Here is a 19478-nt window from a genome sequence, read left to right as displayed (position 1 = left end):
GTAGTCAGCCTGGTGGAGAGATGTGAAAAATAAAGTAGTCAGGAGGTAGGCAGGCTCGACCATGTAAAGCGAAGGATGAAAAGAAGGAGAAAAGAGAACTATCCATTTAGCTGTTGAGAGAGAGAGAGAGAGAGACAGACAGACAGACAGACAGACAAAGTCTGTAAGTTTTGACGGACTTGTTGCGGACCAGGATATAATAATCCTAACTCGCTACAAAAGAAAATAATGAAATGAATGGAAAGAAGGAAACAAAACTCAATTGCTGAATAAAATAAACATGTCGTTATTTTCTGTCGAAAATAAAGGGTTTGGATGGAACACGTGTTCATTCAGTTGTTGACGACTACGTGCGTGGAAAAAAAGGAATGAAGTAGAGGAACAAGAAATGGCATGTCGAGCATGTAGAAAAAGGAAGAGAGAGGGGGTTGATCTTAATAAAGCCGCGCGTACATGGAAGTACTTGTCCACGTAGAAAAGTCTTTAAGGCAAGAGCCGTGGACGCGAACTTGTCTGGTTGATGAACCAAAGCAAAAGGGAAGAAAGAGGATGTTGAATGGTGTTGACTTTTATACCGGGGTCAGTGTTCTGACTGCGCATGTCTGGATTTCCTTTCAGGAGAACTGACGTTTCCCATGTGTGCGTACATGTGCACGTATGTGTGCGTACATGTGTGTACGTTAGCGTGTGTGTGTGTGTGTGCACATGAATGTGAGTGTATATACGTAAACGTGAATATATGTACGTGTCTGTGCGTATGTGCGTGCGTACATGTAGGTGTGTGTATGTAATGAAAAATCATGTTCGAACAAGATTCCCCCTCCTGAGGAGAAATATATATATATATATATATATATATATATATATATATATATATATATATATATATATATATATATACAAGAGAAACGTATTTCGTTTTTGTATTTTTATGCATATATATATATATTTTTTAATAAGTTATGTATTGTTTTAAATGTTTTAGCCAATGAACTTTTCGACCTGTTTTTGTTGTTATTTGTGGTGTGTTGTTTTTTGTAATTTTTTTGTCAGTTTGTGAGTGTATTGCAATAGTGTCTTTTTTATCTCTTTTTATTATGGTAAAATACTTTTCACGTTTGTCGAGAACTAGATAAGGTCCGGAATAATTTGGACAGAGTGGTTTTTTGACTGCGTCGTTCCTGATAAAAACGTATTTACAGGTGGGAATATCGCTTGGAACAAAAATGTTCGTGTCTGGCTTTTTGGTTGGTGTGAATTTTAATCGTGACATTTTATGTCTTAAATCCGTCACAAAAGTTGTCGTTGGGGAAATGCCTGTATTGTTTTCGCAGAATTGTCCTGGTAAAATAATTACTGATCCGAAAACTAATTCTGCATGGGTGCTCTGCAAATCTTCCTCCACAATGTTGCGAATTGCTAGGAGAATGAGTGGCAAATTGTCTGACCAGTCTGCTTTGTTTTCGTCGCCAAAGTTGCTTTTAATTTTCTGTGAAATCGTTCCACCCTACCTTTTGCGCAAGGGTGGTAGGCAGTAGTCTTAATGTGCTTTGTTCCCAACAAATGGTTGAATTCAGCGAAAAGAGTTGATTAAAACTGTGAGCCCCTGTCCATTGTGATTACGGAGGGCACTCTGAAAATCGCTATCCAATCTTGTAAAATCAATCTGGCTATTGTTGCGGCTGATATGTCTTTCACTGGTATTGCTGTCGGCACTCTGCTGAATCTATCGACTATAGTAAGGATGGTGGTATTTCCTTTTGAATTGGGCAAAGTTCTAACCAAGTCGATATGAACATGAGTAAACCTAGCATCTGGTACACTGAAAGTTCCTGAAGGTGATTTTGTGTGCTTGTGAACTTTGTTTTTTTTGGCAAGGAATGTAAGTTTTAGTCCAACTACGGATGTCCGTATTCATATTTGGCCAAACAAAACGTTCCCCTATTAATTTCACGGTGGCAATTTTCCTGGGTGGGACAAATTGTGGAAGTGCTGGAAAACTTGTCGTCTGAGGCTGGGTGAAATATAAGGACGAGGGTGTTTTTGTGAAACATCGCAATAGAAATTTGTTGTTCCGAACAGTATCGGCATTTCTTTCAACTTCAGTGAAGTTTTGTCCATTATAGCTGGGAGCATGGTATCGGCTAATTGCTCTTGTGCTATTGATTCCATACTTAGTGGAGTAGAATTTAAAGAAGCAATTATTGCACGAGATAAAGCGTCAGCTACAACGTTTTCTTGTCCTTTTACGTACCGTATATCGGTAGAATATTGAGCTATATAGTCAAGATGTCGAATTTCTCGTTGACCATATTTGTCGACATGTGTGTGTAGAGCAAATGTGAAGGGTTTTGTCGACATGTGTGTGTAGAGCAAATGTGAAGGGTTTATGAAAATTTTCTGACTTCGAGATGTTTAAAGTGCTTAATTGCAAGGTAAATTGCAAGTAACTCTCTCGAGAAAGTGCTATATTTAGTCTGCGCTTTGTTTAACTTGGTAAAGAAGAATAAAATAGGGGTCATTTTGTTGTCAGAAATTTGGTGAATGACAGCTCCTACTGCTATTTCCGATGCATCCGTCGTAAGCGTAAGTTCCGTTGTATCGTTATCTTGGATATATGTAAGTTTGGTGAAGTCTGTCAAAGCAGTTTTCGATTAGTCGAAGGCCTGTAGTGCAGGTCCTTCCAAAACTAACTGTTGGTTTTTGGTTCGGTTTTTTAACAAGTCCGTTAAAGGTGCGAGTGACATGGAACAGTTAGGCAAAAAGCGTCGGTAATAGTTAATTATGCCTACAAAACAGCGTACTTGTCTGACAGATGTCGGTAGAGGGAAATTTGAAATGGCACTTACTTTTTCAGGCAAAGGGGAGATTCCATCTTTGTCGATTAAATGTCCGAGAAATTGAACTTCCTGTTGGCCAAAAACACATTTATCGGTGTTTAGTTTCAGACCGAAATGTGACAGTCTTTCGAAAGTTTGTTCCAGGTGTAGCCGGTGTCCTTCGAGGTCTCTGCTGGCGATTAAAATGTCGTCCACATATGCGAATATGAACGGTAGACCTCTAAAAACTTTGTCAATCAAACGTTGGAAAGTTTGACAGGCGTTTCTCAACCCGAAAGGCATCCTTAGGAGCTCGTAAAGGCCAAATGGTGTGGTCAGAGCAGTTTTATGAATGTCTTCTGCGACTGGAATTTGAAAATATGCCTTTACGAGGTTCAGTTTGGAGAAAATTGTGGCGCCTTGGAGTCCATTGGCGAAGTCATGGATATGGGGGATGGGATATCTATCCGGAACTGTTTTCGCGTTTAAGCGTCTAAAATCTCCGCACGGGCGCCATGTGGTGTTGTCAGCTTTCTGCACCATGTGGAGTGGTGATGACCAAGCACTTTTCGAGGGCCGTATTATCCATGTGGAGTGGGTTTTGAAACTCGGATTTTGCCAATTTGTATTTATCCGGTTTAAAGCGTCTGGGAGTTGAATAGACGGGCGGTCCTGTGGTCTTAATATAGTGCTTAGCGCTATGCTTGATGGGCCCGTGTTTTTAAACGGCTGGGAAAGTTGAGGAAATTTTTGGAGTAACCGGCTGACGTGTAAATCTTCGGGTAGGGCAGCGCTGATTCCGGTGGTTAAAAATTTCGAGGTAATTCCTCTCACCGAAATCTTCGTTTCGTTGTCTGTCAATATGTGATGAGTCATGTCGACAGACAGGTTGAAATGGGCTAAAAAGTCTGTCCCCAAAATTACAGAATTGTAATCTGGAATAAGGGACCGGTCTGATCTAAGCCAATGAGAATACCTGAAATGTTTTAAGGGAAAATTTATTATATTTTTAATCAGCGAACGGAAATTCAACGGTTGTGCTATGAGTTTATGTTTCAGATATGGATGGTGAAACCACAGTATCCATACAATGTGCATAAAAACCTGCGGTGTTTACTGGGTTCGGTAGTAGGACTTTAATAATAGAGGAAAAAATCGGGATTACTTCCTCTATAGTTTAATGCGATAGTACTGCTGTAGGTCCTCGGGTGTAATCTAGGATTTTATTTTAACATCTGGATTTGTCAGAAAAGTCTTTATAAAGTTACATAAAATAGTGCCAATAAGCTTGACGTAATAAATGTGTATGTGGCATATGTTGTTGCAAACCTACGGTATTTTAGTACAGAGGGAAATTTTTGCAATCAAATTATTATGTACAAGATATTCTTATTAAAAACAAAGGTTACACGCTACCAAAATCATTATACTTTTTTTATTATTGCATTTTCTCCTAAAGCAAGGCATATTCCACTTTTATGTAAGAACAACTATTTGGGATATAATTTACAGCGATACTAAGTGAGGAGTTGAGCAGCAAGATGTCTGAAATAGGCCTAGAATAAGGTTACTGGTCCAGACTACCTAGAAGACGGATAGAAGTTATATGTGGTACTACCAGCTGTATCTGTGTAATGCGTGATGTTATATGATGGAATTCTAAGGGAGTCAGTATATTTTATGGAGTGATTCAGATTTATGTTGGTTGGTATTAAAGCATGGTTCCATCTCATTGGTCAGTTATTATCATCGATGTGAATAAGTATAAACTTCAAATATTTTCATATTTTCAGTCATAGCAAAAATATTTTCATTTTTTAGTCATAGCAAAAATATTGCAATGCTTCTGTATAACACTATCAGCCGGTCACTGGTGTATGACCGGCCGCACGTGTTACACTAAATATTTTAGAAACGGTCCCATGAAGATGTGAAGATGGGCCAGTGATTAGGGTCGGTGTATCGAGAAGAAAAGCATACATGAGATGTTGGATGTGGGGTGTGTGGCTCCTTTATTCTCTCAAGATGACCTCTTCCTCTTCATCCTGGTGGCATTCTGGCTGGAATCTTCTTCCTTCGTCCTCCGGATCGCTTCGTTGTTTAATGGAGATATTTATGGCAGACACAAGAAAACACAAAATACGACAGAATCGTAATATATATATAAAATATAATTACCTATATTATTTTATATTATGTATACAATATATATTACAATACTTTACAATTTACATATCTTATAATTGATTTTTCACTATTATTAAACCAGCTACCCTTAACTAGTGTCGATGGGGAGGGGTGCCTCCTCTCGTTTATGCTTACCCCATGCTGTCCGGATGAAAACGAGGCACATAGAGGAAAGGGAATTCTGAGTTGCAATTCTGTGTATCCCTGCGCTTATAAGCAAATCACCACCCGGTCATGCTGAAGAGTGTGTTAACAACCGTGGCACTGAGATATAGTGCCACATATATTTGGTACAATGGGAACGTCTATTCAGCTTTATTTTGCCAAAAAATAAAAATAAATCAATTTCCTTTTTTTGTGTCTCTTAGAAATCTGTGAATGTAACAACAAAACAATTACGTTTAAATTTTGTCCAAATCTACACACACACACACACACACACACACACACACACACACACACAAACACACACATATATATACATATATATATATATATGTGTGTGTGTGTGTGTGTGTGTGTGTGTGTGTGTGTGTGTGTGTGTGTGTGTGTGTGTGTGTGTGTGTGTGCATATATCCATATATGTGATTTCTTTAGCTATTTGATATGCTTGAGAGAAGTAAAAATTATTTGGATTATGTTTAGAATAACTTTATTATTATAAACTATGTTTAGAATAATTTTATTTATGTGAAAGCTGCAATAAAAATAAATAAAAACGAGTAACATAAATGCAATAGGCAATTTACAAAAAGGATACAATATTTTACAAATATAACATACGAAACAATAAAATAGTACAAAGAAATATGATATGAGATTGACATAACAGCGACACCAGACACATGCGATTTTTTATTGCTAAAAAATAATTAATTTCTTATTAAACAAGGCTACTTAAATCATATTTTTTATTATTGCATTTAAATCCAAGGCGCAGTTCAATTTAATGATGGGATTTGCGATATAATATCCAATGATACTATGTAAGCAGTTGAGCAGCCAGATGCCGGAAATAGGTGTAGAATGAGACATACTGGTCCAGACGATCTAGAAGACGGGTCGTAAACGTTACTATCTGTATAAGATAATGGGATATAGAATAGTTATGTGTAATGCTACTAGCTGTATCTGTGTAACACATGATGTTGTTATATTATCGGGCTTCCATAAAAGGGGTACCGTTGTATGATCATCTAAATGTTGGCATTCGTACTTGGGACGAAGGTTTCATTCTGAGGTGTATACGTGTCACTAAATGTCCATTGTTGGTGATTCTTCACTATTTGACCCCTAGCTTATGTTTTTGCCATTTATTTATGATATATTCATATCTAATTGTTCATATGCTGGTGTGGTGCTGGATACACGTATTTTGGACATACTGTTGGAATTTTTTTTGTACAAATAATGGTGCATCCCCGCTGTTTACATTTATTATTGTTTATCTGGTTCTTATATATGATTTTTTGTGTTTTGTGTCCATTATGATTTTTAGTTTCGTATATTTTGGGTTTGTACGAAACACCCTTTTATTTGGAGAAAAAGGAAATGCTAGCTCTGTGATGACGTCACGGGCTCAGCGCGTATTTCGTCCTCTTTTGAAATTCTGCTGACGTGAAGAGTGAACGTGTTCATTGCCCGGCGCTGAAAATGGAATTTTGAAGAGCCTCCTTCAAAGAAGTAAATCCGGCAAGAAATTAATACCCGGCTGTGACGAGACAGACATCTGAAAATCTACTAAGTGGCTGCGGTTTTGCACGTATTTATTTTACAAGGAGTGGAATTTTAAGAAAATACCTTTTACGTGACAAGGTATTATGGAATTTCCTATCCAGACAAGCGACGAGGTTTTGCTCCTGTAATACATGTGTCTACGGTTTTCATGCAACATGGAAGGAAGAAAAATTCTAAAAGAACTTTAAACAAAAAAAAAGACACAGCCTTACTGGCTTTCAATTGTGAGTACGCTCCTAAAATTAATTTCATATGTGAGTGTGATTAGGAGATACTACTATTTTGTATATTCTTGTTGTATTCGTTAATGTATACACACAACTTCTTTATAAGAACCAGCAGTGTTGTTATTTTTTCATTACATGTTACTTTTTTCATATGTTACCTTGGCGTTTAAGTTTAATGCCCGCAAAGGGAAAATTTGCAACTTATTGTAAATAAAGTTTCTTCTTCGTTTCAAATCAAGACCTTTAGATTTCATTTTTACCCCCTCCCCCTCTTTTGTTTCATGCTTTTTTTCAGCTTAGTTACTTTAGTGTCGAATTTATCTGGAAGCAAAATAAATTCCGACAATACCTTAACTTCATGCGTCGTTGATTTTGTCCACCTGGAATTCATCTTGTTCCAGGAGGGGAAACTGGAACCTGTTTGGACGAATATTCATTCACTCCCAGACGATGATTGGTTTTATATAGTTTTTATTCACCTCCCAGGTGTTGATTACAGAAGAATGGAAAGTGAATATCTTTGGTTGCGTGGTTACTTCAATGTTTTTATTTTCACACACGTCAGCTCCCACCCTAGTGAAGGGAGGGGACAGCCTGTTAAACCGTCCACCCTTCTTTGCATCCAAATTGCAACTCACCGATCTTCAGCTAACCTGATCATGTGACTCACACGCAAATCCGATCAGTTGACCATCTCTTCCGGTAAAACGTGTCTACAATATGAGTTATCTTATTTCTTTCTTGTGTTCGACCTATTACATAACAATGTTATTTGATGAAATTCTAAGCTATTCAGTATATTTTGTGGGGTGATTTCGATTTCTGTTGGTTGATAGCAAAGCGTGGTTCCATCTGATTGGTCAGTTCTTATCACCGATGTGAGTAAATATAAACTCCTGCTATTTTTATATTCTCAGATACTAAAAATATTCCAACCCTTCGTTTTTTGGCATAATGTTGTGTAGTCGGGTATACATATCAGGGATGACATAAAACGGAAGATGAGGCATTTATATAAGAGAGTACACAGCGATGACAATGAAGAGACAATTCTTGGGGGCTTCATATTTATTAATAGTAGAAGAGAGATGTAGTAATCGGTAGTTCTTTTTTAACACGGAGAAGGGAATTCGTTATTTATGATAGGGACAGATAGTTAACACTGGAAGGATGTTTCACATAATGTGCATTTACAAAGACGATAGACACAGGCACATTAGCTTTCGGTGGATTCCAAACGAAGAAAAAGGCTTTCTTATAACATGAGACATTTATTCCAGCTGGTTATGATAATGATCAGATATTCGACGCCTTGCAGAATTATATTGTCTTGTCCCCCTTTCTGGTTCGCTTCTGAAAGGGGCTTCAACTAACTCAATTCTCCCAACTCTCTGTCAACTCCGACCCCTTTGACTTCTCTCTCTCTCTCTCTCTCTCTCTCTCTCTTTCTCTCTCTCTGTCTCTCTCTCTCTGACTTGACTGAATATATTGTTATCTATCTTTCTTTGTGACGTCAAAATCATGCTCAAACATGTGAATGTTTCTCACGTGGATTTACACACACGTTTCCAACACGTTTTTTGGCAAAACAAAGACATTTCTTAGATGGCTAGTTTAGTCTCTGGCCTTACTAGTTGTATCGTTATTCCTAATATAATGGACAATGTTCCATATTTCTATAATCTAAATAAAAATCTCACCAGTCTGTTTAAATGTATGTATGTATGTATGTATGCATGTATGTATGTCTCGCGAAAACTTTCGACAGAGATGACAGATCCTCACAAGATCGGTATCATTTTGAAGAAGACGTCTCGGACGACAAATATAAGAAAATTGGGCAACAACATAATTCCTTTACCCTAAACTGGCCAGTTTTATCAAGCAGGTGTCGATTTTTTGCGAGCCATTTTTGCAAGTCATCGTATTGGTTGGATTGACTTTGTCTAATTTTAACATTCTGAATATCCGGTCACGTCATGGAGCATTAGTAAAACATCAGATTTTCTTTCACTTTCTTTTCCGTCTTCGAATCATTGGTTTGAGCCTGCCTACCTACTACCACCTTTTTTAACACCTCCCTTTATGCTGGCTGCCTACTGTTGTTTTGATTCCCTCCCCAAGATACTACAATTTTTTTAATACCTCTCTCCACATGGGCTATCAACTATTGTTTTGATTTCCCCTACGCCCACCGAGAGTTCCTTACTACACTACCTACACACACCCGGGCAACGCCGAGTCCTCCCCCAGTACCATTTTTTACCCTCTCTCCACCAGGTTTGCCTACTGTTGTTTTGTGTCCCCCCACACGCTACTACCTCTTTTTAACATCTCTCTTCACCCGGACTTCCTACTGTTATTTTACACTTGGCCCCCACACACACGTCTCCACAGCCGGGATACGCCGGGTACCCCGCTAGTCGTATCTAAATAGCAATATGTATTCTTTTCAACTCTTGAATACTGGGTTCGATTCTAGCCTTTTCCCTTAATAGATATTATTTTCAAACCTATTTACGTTGTTTCTTTAATTACCGGAATCTGTCCCCTTCCATATACAACATTCCTTTCTTTTTCATTTTTCAAAAATGTATGCATTTTCAAATACCAGTGCACTTTTTCTATTCCTCATCTATACGTGAACAATTTTTTAAATCCTATAAAACCCACTTGGCTAAGAAAGATCAGACACCATTATAAAAACTTTTTTGGTCAGCCCTTTCTCAACTGATTCCTAATTATTTTTAGACCAGAATCTCCATCTGATTTTCCCGTCATATTTCCTTTTTGGTGTAGAGTACAACCTTCTATGATCAATAACCCAGTCACCGTTGTGCCGTAAGAACAGAGGTCCCATTTTACCTCTATACTAACTCGAGGACTTCTCGTCCGATGGGTCCTGGTCCTTTCTTTCTCGTGGGTGTTACTATTAATTAGATCTTTGTTTCATTTTTTACCTATTTTACTTCTTTTGGAACGTACAACAAAGCTTCTTTACTTTATTTGTTTGTGGTTAACTTCTAATTATGCAAGATACCTTTTATCATTCTAATTCACTCGGATTTCCTAGCTTGAACTCTTAGAACTCGAGAAAAAAAATCGGAAATATCACTCTTTACTAAATAACCTCATTCTCTTGCGCCAAATCCTACTGTGCATACTGAATCCTTTAATATGATGGTTACATTATGCGATTTTTCCTTTCTCTTCTATCAGGGTGTCTTTTTTTCTTCCATCATATATTTGTTGAGGGGACAGGACGGGATGGTCTGCTTGTATGATAGACGATCTCGTCCTCATGTGTATAGTGCATGTATTGAATGGTAGAAGGATTGAAAAAGCAAAAGGTCGCATAATGACGACGAAAACATACCGGTATAAATCAGCTAAGGAATGTAATTTATTTACATAAATATACATGAAAAATATTAAAAACCTATATACCATTCACTGGACAAAGCCGGGGAAGACAGAGCGGTTGTTCTAGAAATATCTAAGGCTTTTGACAGGGTGTGGCATGAGGGTCTCCTCAGGAAAATTAAATCATACGGTATCACTGGTAGAATACTTAACATAATTAAATCCTTAGATAAGTGAAAAATCCAGGTTGCCCTCGACGGTCGTACATCTAAACAATATCCTTGGACTTCTATTGTTCCTAATATTCATTAATGACCTCCCCGACAAAATTGCCTCTGAGATGGGTATATATATGCTGATGAAACCACGCTCTATAACAGGCATGACAGGAAACCAAATGAACATATATCTAAAGAAATGGCAAAAACACTAGAGGATGACCTCCAATCTGTAGTGGAATGGAGACAAAAATGGATGGTTACATTCAATGCTACCAAGACTAAACTAGTTTCCTTCAATAATTACAAGAAACCTTCTCTGCCACCAATAGCAATGGCCAGTGACTCTTTATCTGAGAGTACATCTTTCAAACTGCTTGACCTAACGTTCACAGGAAACATGAGTTGGAACAATTACATTGAAAGCGTTGCCAGGGCCGCTTCGAAGAAGGTAGGCTCTCTCTACCGTGCTAGAAAGCTACTAACACCCAAAAGTATCCTGTACCTCTATAAGGCCAACCCGAAGGCCACCATTCGCCCATGTATGGAGTACTGTTGTCACATCTGGGCTGGTGCATCTGCTGCTTGTCTCTCGCTCCTGGACAGGGTTCAAAAGAGAATCGCCAACCTGATAGGTCCTGAACTGTCATCTAGGCTTCAGCCTCTGTCCCATCGACGAGATGTTGCATTCCTCTGCCTGTTCTACAAATACTTTAATGGTGAATGTTCTGACGAACTGCAAACACTTGTACCTCCCCGACGTAACTACCCCTGACAAACCCGACAAGTTACTAAGTCTCATCCCTTTACAGTAGAGATCCTAGGTGCAAGAAAGCCTTTTACTCCAATAGTTTCTTCCCCAGAACTGCGGGTCTTTGGAACTCCCTTCCGGGATTCTGCTTTCCCAACTGCAATGATATGCAGAAGTTCAAGTGTAATGTTAACAAACATCTTTCTACTCATCTCCCTTCATAATGACCCCGCTAATTAAGTCCCTGATAGTAGCCCCCTGCTTCAAAGTGGCACTGTGCCTTGTTTGGGGTTAAAATTGAATAAAAATAAAATAAAAAAAAGTGTCGACTACACACTTACGGTCACAAGTGGGTCTGCGAGGAAAATGGTCCGTTTGTAGAGAGCTGTATCAACGTTGTTCAGGTGATCGGCATACTCAGTGGGCCGGTACGGTCTGAACGTCCAGGGATGACTGTATCAGTGTGCATGATGCAGCTTACTCATGAGGTGAGATGAGGTGAGTCGTTGTGAGATCCAGAAGTATACAATGTTTGGTGAACATCTTTAAGTTGGTTGCCGCGTCTGTTGCTAGAAAAGGTTGATATCCTGTAAGGTGTTGCTGGAAAGGTTGATATGTCGTGGAGAGGCTTATTGCGCTGTAACATGTTGCTGGAGAGGCTTGTTGTCGCTTTTTCCTTTCCATAATTGTGAAAAACTGGAGTTGAAATAGCCTAAGAATTGCTATTTGAGTTTTTTAGTGGGCTTGTTGCCACACGTTCTCCATGATTGAGCTGAAAGCTGAAATATTCTTTTTTATATTCGCACATGGCAAAAAAACTATGTCGATAAAGTGAAGAAAGTTTAAAGTTGTGATACGTAGCTAATACGCGTGCGTGACAATATTTTTGAGGCTTTGTTGTCCATAGCAAAATCCATATATAAAACGCGTGCGTGATGGAATGTTTGTTAGACTTTGTCATCCACAGCAAAATTCATATATATTTTCTGGCGTTGAAAATACGTTGAGATTGCTATTAAAGTTGTTAGAATTCTCGTTCAAATAAAGAAGTTATTTTCGTTCCTTGTAGCACTGTAGCAGTGGGTGTATGTCGCTGGAGTTACGTCTGTGTGATGTTCGTTCGTTGCAGATGCTCGTGCGTAATCATGTCTTGTTCGTACGAAGTGTTTCCCGACTGAGGTAAACAAGAACTGGTCCTCGGAAAAATATTTTAGTTGAAAAAAACTGGTTATAAGAGAGAATGCAACAGGAAAATTTGACTTTTCAGGTTTGCGAGGTTATATTTTGCTTCGATTATGACGGGGAACAGAATAAAGAAAGTTTGAGTTAAATGACGAGAAAAGAACGTCTAAGAATATTTCAGAGCGCACGTTGTAATCAGGACGTAATTAAGATTATTTCCCTGATTGGATTGTAACGGCGAAGTGCATCGTTTGCGAAAAAAATCGAAATGTTCGGGAAGATAATAGTCCGTTAGTATCGTCGAAGCTTTTAACAGAATCGCTGTTCAAAGATACGCTTCGTCATAAAAATGTGAAGAAGAGAATAAAATGTCTATATTTTTTATCTGTGCATGAATATAGATAAAACTCCTTGTTCTTTGTTATTATTATAATTATTTAGGCTGCGACGGATATTTTTTTTTCTTTATTGCGAGGGCGATTTGTTTACATTTTAGTTATAAAATAAAGATTGCGGACAATAGATAATTGACGCACGTGTGTTGGACGTAAGTTGAAAATACAACGAAAAAGTGTTTTTCTTTTTTTTTAAATGCATTTTTTTGTTGTTTTTTTCATTTTTGTGTATATTTCGCTGATTATTTAACGATATATCGGTATGTGTTTCATTTGCGACAGTAAGAACGTTTCAACATGTTTTTTGGAACGTAGATTGTTAAGCTTTTATGAGAAATGTTCGTTAAGTCACCAATCTTGAAAAATCACGTCAGCGTCTACCACTATTGAGGAGGGAGAGGATGGTCTGCTTGTGTGATAGATGATCCCGTCCCCATGGTGGTGGTGGTGGTGGTGGTGGTGGTGAATGTATTGGATTGGTAGAAGGATTGAAAACGCAAAAGGTAGCATAATGACGACGAAAACATACCGGTATAAATCAGCTAAGGAATTCAATTTATTTACATAAATATACATGAGAAATATTAAGAAGCGATAGAAAGAATAAAAGTTCATTGAGAAATAAGAGTTCGTTAATTGCGATTGATGAGAGGCTGACGGTTAGTCAGGAGCTGATTGGGTGACCAATGCCCCCACAAGGAGCGACTCTTGATTGCATGTTGACTGCTTGAGGGCCCAGCACGAAAGAGAGAGAGAGAGAGAGAGAGAGAGAGAGAGAGAGAGAGAGAGAGAGAGAGAGAGAGAGAGAGAGAGAGATGAGAAACAGGAAGTCACGTGGCTGTGTCACTCTTCTGAGTTAAAGGGCAACAATCGAGTTAGCCTGGGAGTTTCAATTACCACATATTCATCTTTAAAAAAATTTAAAGATATCTTGTTACATCATTGTTCTTATAACGTATTTACGGCATATTTTAAATTTCCCTTCTAATTAACTTGAGTGATTAGCGCTTGTACTGACTTCCAAGTCATGTACATAGAGATTTCACATGTCTCTTAATACGTCTGCATTTTTAATTTATTATGTCGAGAATTACCAACGACTCAAAGCCGGTATTTGTAGCCTACCTTAATTAAGCACACAATATCACAGAGTCCATTTGTTTTTGCTTCCCCCCCCCCTCACAGGTGCATCCATTATTGTGCTGAAACCTGACAAGTGACATTTCTTGCTGAAAAAAAGTAAGGGCAAAACAAAGTCTTATATTTTTGGCTTATCACTTCCTGAAAACCTTACATAAATACTCGTTTACGTAAATTTTACTATTGTCTTCTCTTTAAAATTCTAAATTATTTCTAGGCCAACCATTTATGGTATTATTACCATACATTAACATGGGTACTAATTAGAGCTCACCATTTCGGTAGGCTCCCACTTCGGGGCGCCTCCGATAACAGGGAGAACTGGAGCGCTGAAATAGAAAGAAATACTGGTAAAAGAAGACATTGTCTTCTTATAAAAATGAGGACGTGTAACGCGACTTTGTTATGAATTCATGAGGTTTTATATATCCAATATATATGTGTGTTTTCCCGAAACTCGAGTTACAAAGAAAGACAGTGCATTTTGTAAAGTCTGTATTAATGTTCAATGCTCCTCTTGGCTACCTAACGGGAGCTGAGGAGTGAGGCGTGTGTTCTGTCTCTAGTCGCCGTGGAAGTACGGACGTTTCCTTCACTCGAATGTCCCACGTAGACCGTTCTCGCTTTTCATTGGCTGGAACCTCTGATGACGTATAAGAAGAAAGGAAGGAAAAGAGAAAAGAGTAGGGAGAAAGAGAGAACTAAGGTGAGAATACAACCTAGTCTCGTAGTAGTAGCAGCTCGCTACACATTCATCTAAATCCTCATTTTTTAATTATTTTTATGACATGGATTTTTCTCTTTTTTAAATTTCTGTCTACTTAATTATCAGCACCGAATTCTGTAGAACAAATATACAATGCATTATACATAGAAATCAAAATTATTTTAACAATAATTGCTAAATGTGCATTTTCCAATCCAGGCATGCCGACATCTTAATACAATCAAAGTTTATAATAACAAACTGTTTTACATTTTTCTCAAAAAAATACATCGTCAAATTAACAATTTTAGATGCATAAACAGATACTTATAAATCCTTTCTGATCAACAATTGAAAAAGATATCGTCATCGGCATACAAAAGAAAAAGTTAAATTCTTCGTTTTTTTTTTAATTTATTTGTTTGCTTTAAATAAATTCTAAAAACTTGAAAGTTCAGCTATAACATCTTCAGTCCCTTTTTTTCCGAAGAAAACAACAACAACAACAACAACAACAACAACAACAACAAACGTTATAAAACACTGAAACACAAACTTTTATGTCATCAAAGGACATCCATATAAACAAACTTTCAATATTATCCGTTTTTTTTTTTCAAAAACTCAAAAAAGCAAACGTAAAGCTGCCAAAATTCAACATTAATTACAAAAGTGCTTTTCAACTCTTTGCATCTTTGACAATCAAATATGCATTTATTCAACAAGATAACAATAGACTAAAATAAAACAAAATGGCTAGAAAAAACTAATCAAAAATTCATATGACTACTTAATTTTTTCCCTATTAAGGAACATAAAAATAGACAAGATTAAAGCGATTAAAAAAATAATAATGCTCAATGTTTAGCCTATAAAACACGGTAAAAAAACAAGCTAAAATGAGGAGAAATAACTAGAAAAACAACTAATAAAAATTCATAATAATGCTCAATGTTTTCTCTCTTACTTGTGCTTATTATAAATCTAATATTTGTTTTAATTTGTCATTTCCTTTGATTTTAGTTCATATTTATGCAGTTCAAGTTTTGACTTTTTATTAGTTGTTTTTCTAGTTATTTCTCCTTATTTTAGCCTGTTTTTGCAGTGTTTTATAGGCTAAACATTAAGCATTATCATTTTTTTAATTTCTTGAATTTTGTCTATTTTTATCTTCCTTAATAGAGATAAAATTAAGTAGTGTGCGAGCCTTTTCTAGTCTCACAAAAACACACATTCACATTTCAAGCTATGTCATATACATACGCGCACACAAACATACGCGCCCACGTCCACACACGGACATATATTGACGTTCGCGTACATACACTCACATTCACGTGTATATATAGACACGCTAACGCACACATATGTACTCACACACGCGCACACGAACGCACACATGGACGACGTCACTTCCGCTTTCTAGAGAAATACACACATGCGCAAAAGACTTCCGGAAACGAGTATAAAAGAGAGAGCAACAAGCGGCTCCTTCTTTTAGGCCGATCTTTCGAGCCGGTCGGTCTTCAGACCGACCGCATGCGTCACGACCACTTACTACTATGTATGGGGCACGAGCTAACAGACCGTATGTACACATTCACACTCTTTCTCTCTCTATCTACTACTGGTCCCTGAGAACACCACCGCGTAGCTTACTGCTAACATGGCGTACAGCTTAACGTCTATCCTCTTCTTTCCCTGCACGCTGGATTATCATTCCAATTTCCACTACAACACTCACTTCTCTTCCCACGCGCGAACAAACGATAGTGAGATGAAAACACATTTCCGTTTCTTTCTACACCACCAGTCCCGCAAAGTACATTGGTTACACACGCGCGGACATGAACACATGTTATTACTAAAACGCTCATTCTTTCAACAGCAAATAAACGACGTTTAACTTATCCATCAATTGAGTGTTTGTTTCCTTCAATTCCATTCGTTTCATTATTTACTTGTGGCAAGCTAGGGTATTATACCCTGGTCCGTTACAAATTTGGTGACCCCGTTATTTTAAAATGAAATGGATGAGGTTGAACGAAGCACTCATACACACAGGGACTCTCTCTCTCTCTCTCTCTCTCTCTCTCTCTCTCTCTCTCTCTCTCTCTCTCTCTCTCTCTCTCTACAACAATAAACCAGCTAACAACGAGAGACGCACGGCAAAATATAGACTGTTTCTCACCAGCTAACAACGAGAGACGCCTAGCAAACTTTAGACCTTCCTCTTCACGAGTTAACAGCGAGAGACGCACGCTAAACTAACCACGTTTGGTACCCTTTTCTTCATTTGTTTCTTTCACGAAATAAATTCCTGTTCGTTTAATTCAATTTAACACGTCGTTCGTTTCTTCCTCGAGACAATTCATTTCCCTATTTTGCAGAACCACCACAAAATGGTGACAACCGAACGCGAACAAGCATTGCCTCCTATGCCACAAGTCCACAACAAACTGGCGCCCGACTGACGCGAAAACGAACAAGCATGGCGACCCTACCGGTTTTTTAAATTAATTGTTTTGAACGAGACGCGCGTTTTATTTGATAAAGAAAAAAAAAACGAACTTTTCAACAAGAAAACTGCTACCGACAAGGACAACTACGAACTACAATGACGAAACCCCTCATCAGACTCGGCAGAAAAACGAATATGGAGCTGTCGACTTCATACCGAATTAAAAAAAAAAAATTCGAGCTCGACAAACATTTTCACGGTTTTCTGACATTACCCTGCAACAAACGCGAGGAGTAAAATCACATAGGCCTCTGCAATTCCCTCCCGCACAGCAGACGCAACAACAAAGAAACAGGACATCCCTATCAGCACATAGAAAGAAGTTGAATCAACAATACGAGTTGAGATGCACCACACACGCTGATAAACTCACAACTTGGAAGTTTCGTTGACAGCCGGCAACCAAATCCCCGTTCAACAAGAACAAAGGCGCAACTAGCGCCAGCCCAAACGATGCACACATATCCGCACTCACTTGCGAAGATACCGTCAACTGGACACACACACGACGTCAGCACGAAACAAAAAATTTTCCTTCCAAACGAACAATTCACTTCTCTGTCCAAGTAACTCTTTGCAGATGTCAGCACACAAAAAAAAAAAAAACAAACAAATGTAAGCCAAAAAAAAAAAAGAGTAAACGCATTTTACACGCGTAAGTAAATACTTTTTTTTACGAACACACTCCGTTTTTGACATTCCGTTTTTTTTTTTGCCGTTTTTCAAACAACCACACGAACAGCAAAAAAAAAAAAAACAAGACGAAAAATGATATGCCGAAAACATTACTCACAAAAAATAGATATATACATATATAAATATATATACACTGCATATATTTTTTTCCTAGGAAGGGGAGTATTGTGCGAGCCTTTTCTAGTCTCACAAAAACACACATTCATATTTCAAGCTATGTCATATACATACGCGCACACAAGCATACGCGTCCACGTCCACACACGTACATAAATTCACGTTCGCGTACATACACTCACATTCACGTGTATATACACACACGCTAACGCACACATATGTACTCACACACGCGCACACGAACTCACACATGGATGACGTAACTTCCGCTTTCTAGGGAAATACACACATGCGAAAAAGATTTCCGGAAACGAGTATAAAAGAGAGAGCAACAAGCGGCTCCTTCTTTTAGGCCGACCTTTCGAGCCGGTCGGTCTTCGGACCGACCGCGTGCGTCACGCACACTTACTACTATGTATGGGGCACGAGCTAACAGACCGTATGTACACATTCACACTCTTTCTCTCTCTATGTACACATTCACACCCTTTCTCTCTCTATCTACTACTGGTCCCTGAGAACACCACCGCGTAGCTGACTGCTAACATGGCGTACAGCTTAATCTCTATCCTCTTCTTTCCCTGCACGCTGGATTATCATTCCAATTTCCACTACAACACTCACTTCTCTTCCCACACGCGAACAAACGATAGTGAGATGAACACACATTTCCGTTTCTTTCTACACCACCAGTCCCGCAACGAACATTGGTTACACACGCACGGACATGAACACATGTTATAACTAAAACGCTCATTCTTTCAACAGCAAATAAACGACGTTTAACTTATCCATCAATTGAGTGTTTGTTTCCTTCAATTCCATTCGTTTCATTATTTTCTTGTGGCAAGCTAGGGTATTATACCCTGGTCCGCAACAGTAGTCATATGAATTTTTGATTAGTTTTTTCTAGCCATTTTGTTTTATTTTAGTCTATTGTTATCTTCTTGAATGAATGCATATTTGATTGTCAAAGATGCATTATGCAAAGAGTTGAAAAGCATTTTTGTAATTAATGTTGAATTTTGGCAGTTTTACGTTTGCTTTTTGGAGCTTTTGAAAAAAAGGATAATATTGAAAGTTTGTTTATATGATGTCCTTTGATGACATAAAAGTTTTGTGTTTCAGTGTTTTAACAACGTTTGTTGTTGTTGTTGTTGTTGTTGTTGTTGTTTTTTGTTTTTTTTTTTCTTCGGAAAAAAGGGTACTGAATATGTTATAGTTCAACTTTAAAGTTTTGAGGATTTATTTAAAAACAAAAAAATAAATAAAAAAAATAACGAAGAATTTAATTTTTTCTTTTGTATGCCGATTTTTTTTTCAATTGTTGATTGGAAAGGATTTATAAGTGTCTGTTTATGCATCTTAAATTGTTAATTTGACGATGTGTTTTTTTGAGAAAAATGTATAAACAGTTTG

The sequence above is a fragment of the Euprymna scolopes genome, chromosome 8 (assembly GCF_053919585.1).
Source record: "Euprymna scolopes isolate OS-2025 chromosome 8, ASM5391958v1, whole genome shotgun sequence".
NCBI lineage: Eukaryota > Metazoa > Mollusca > Cephalopoda > Sepiida > Sepiolidae > Euprymna > Euprymna scolopes.
Note: the sequence above shows the minus strand (reverse complement) of the source record.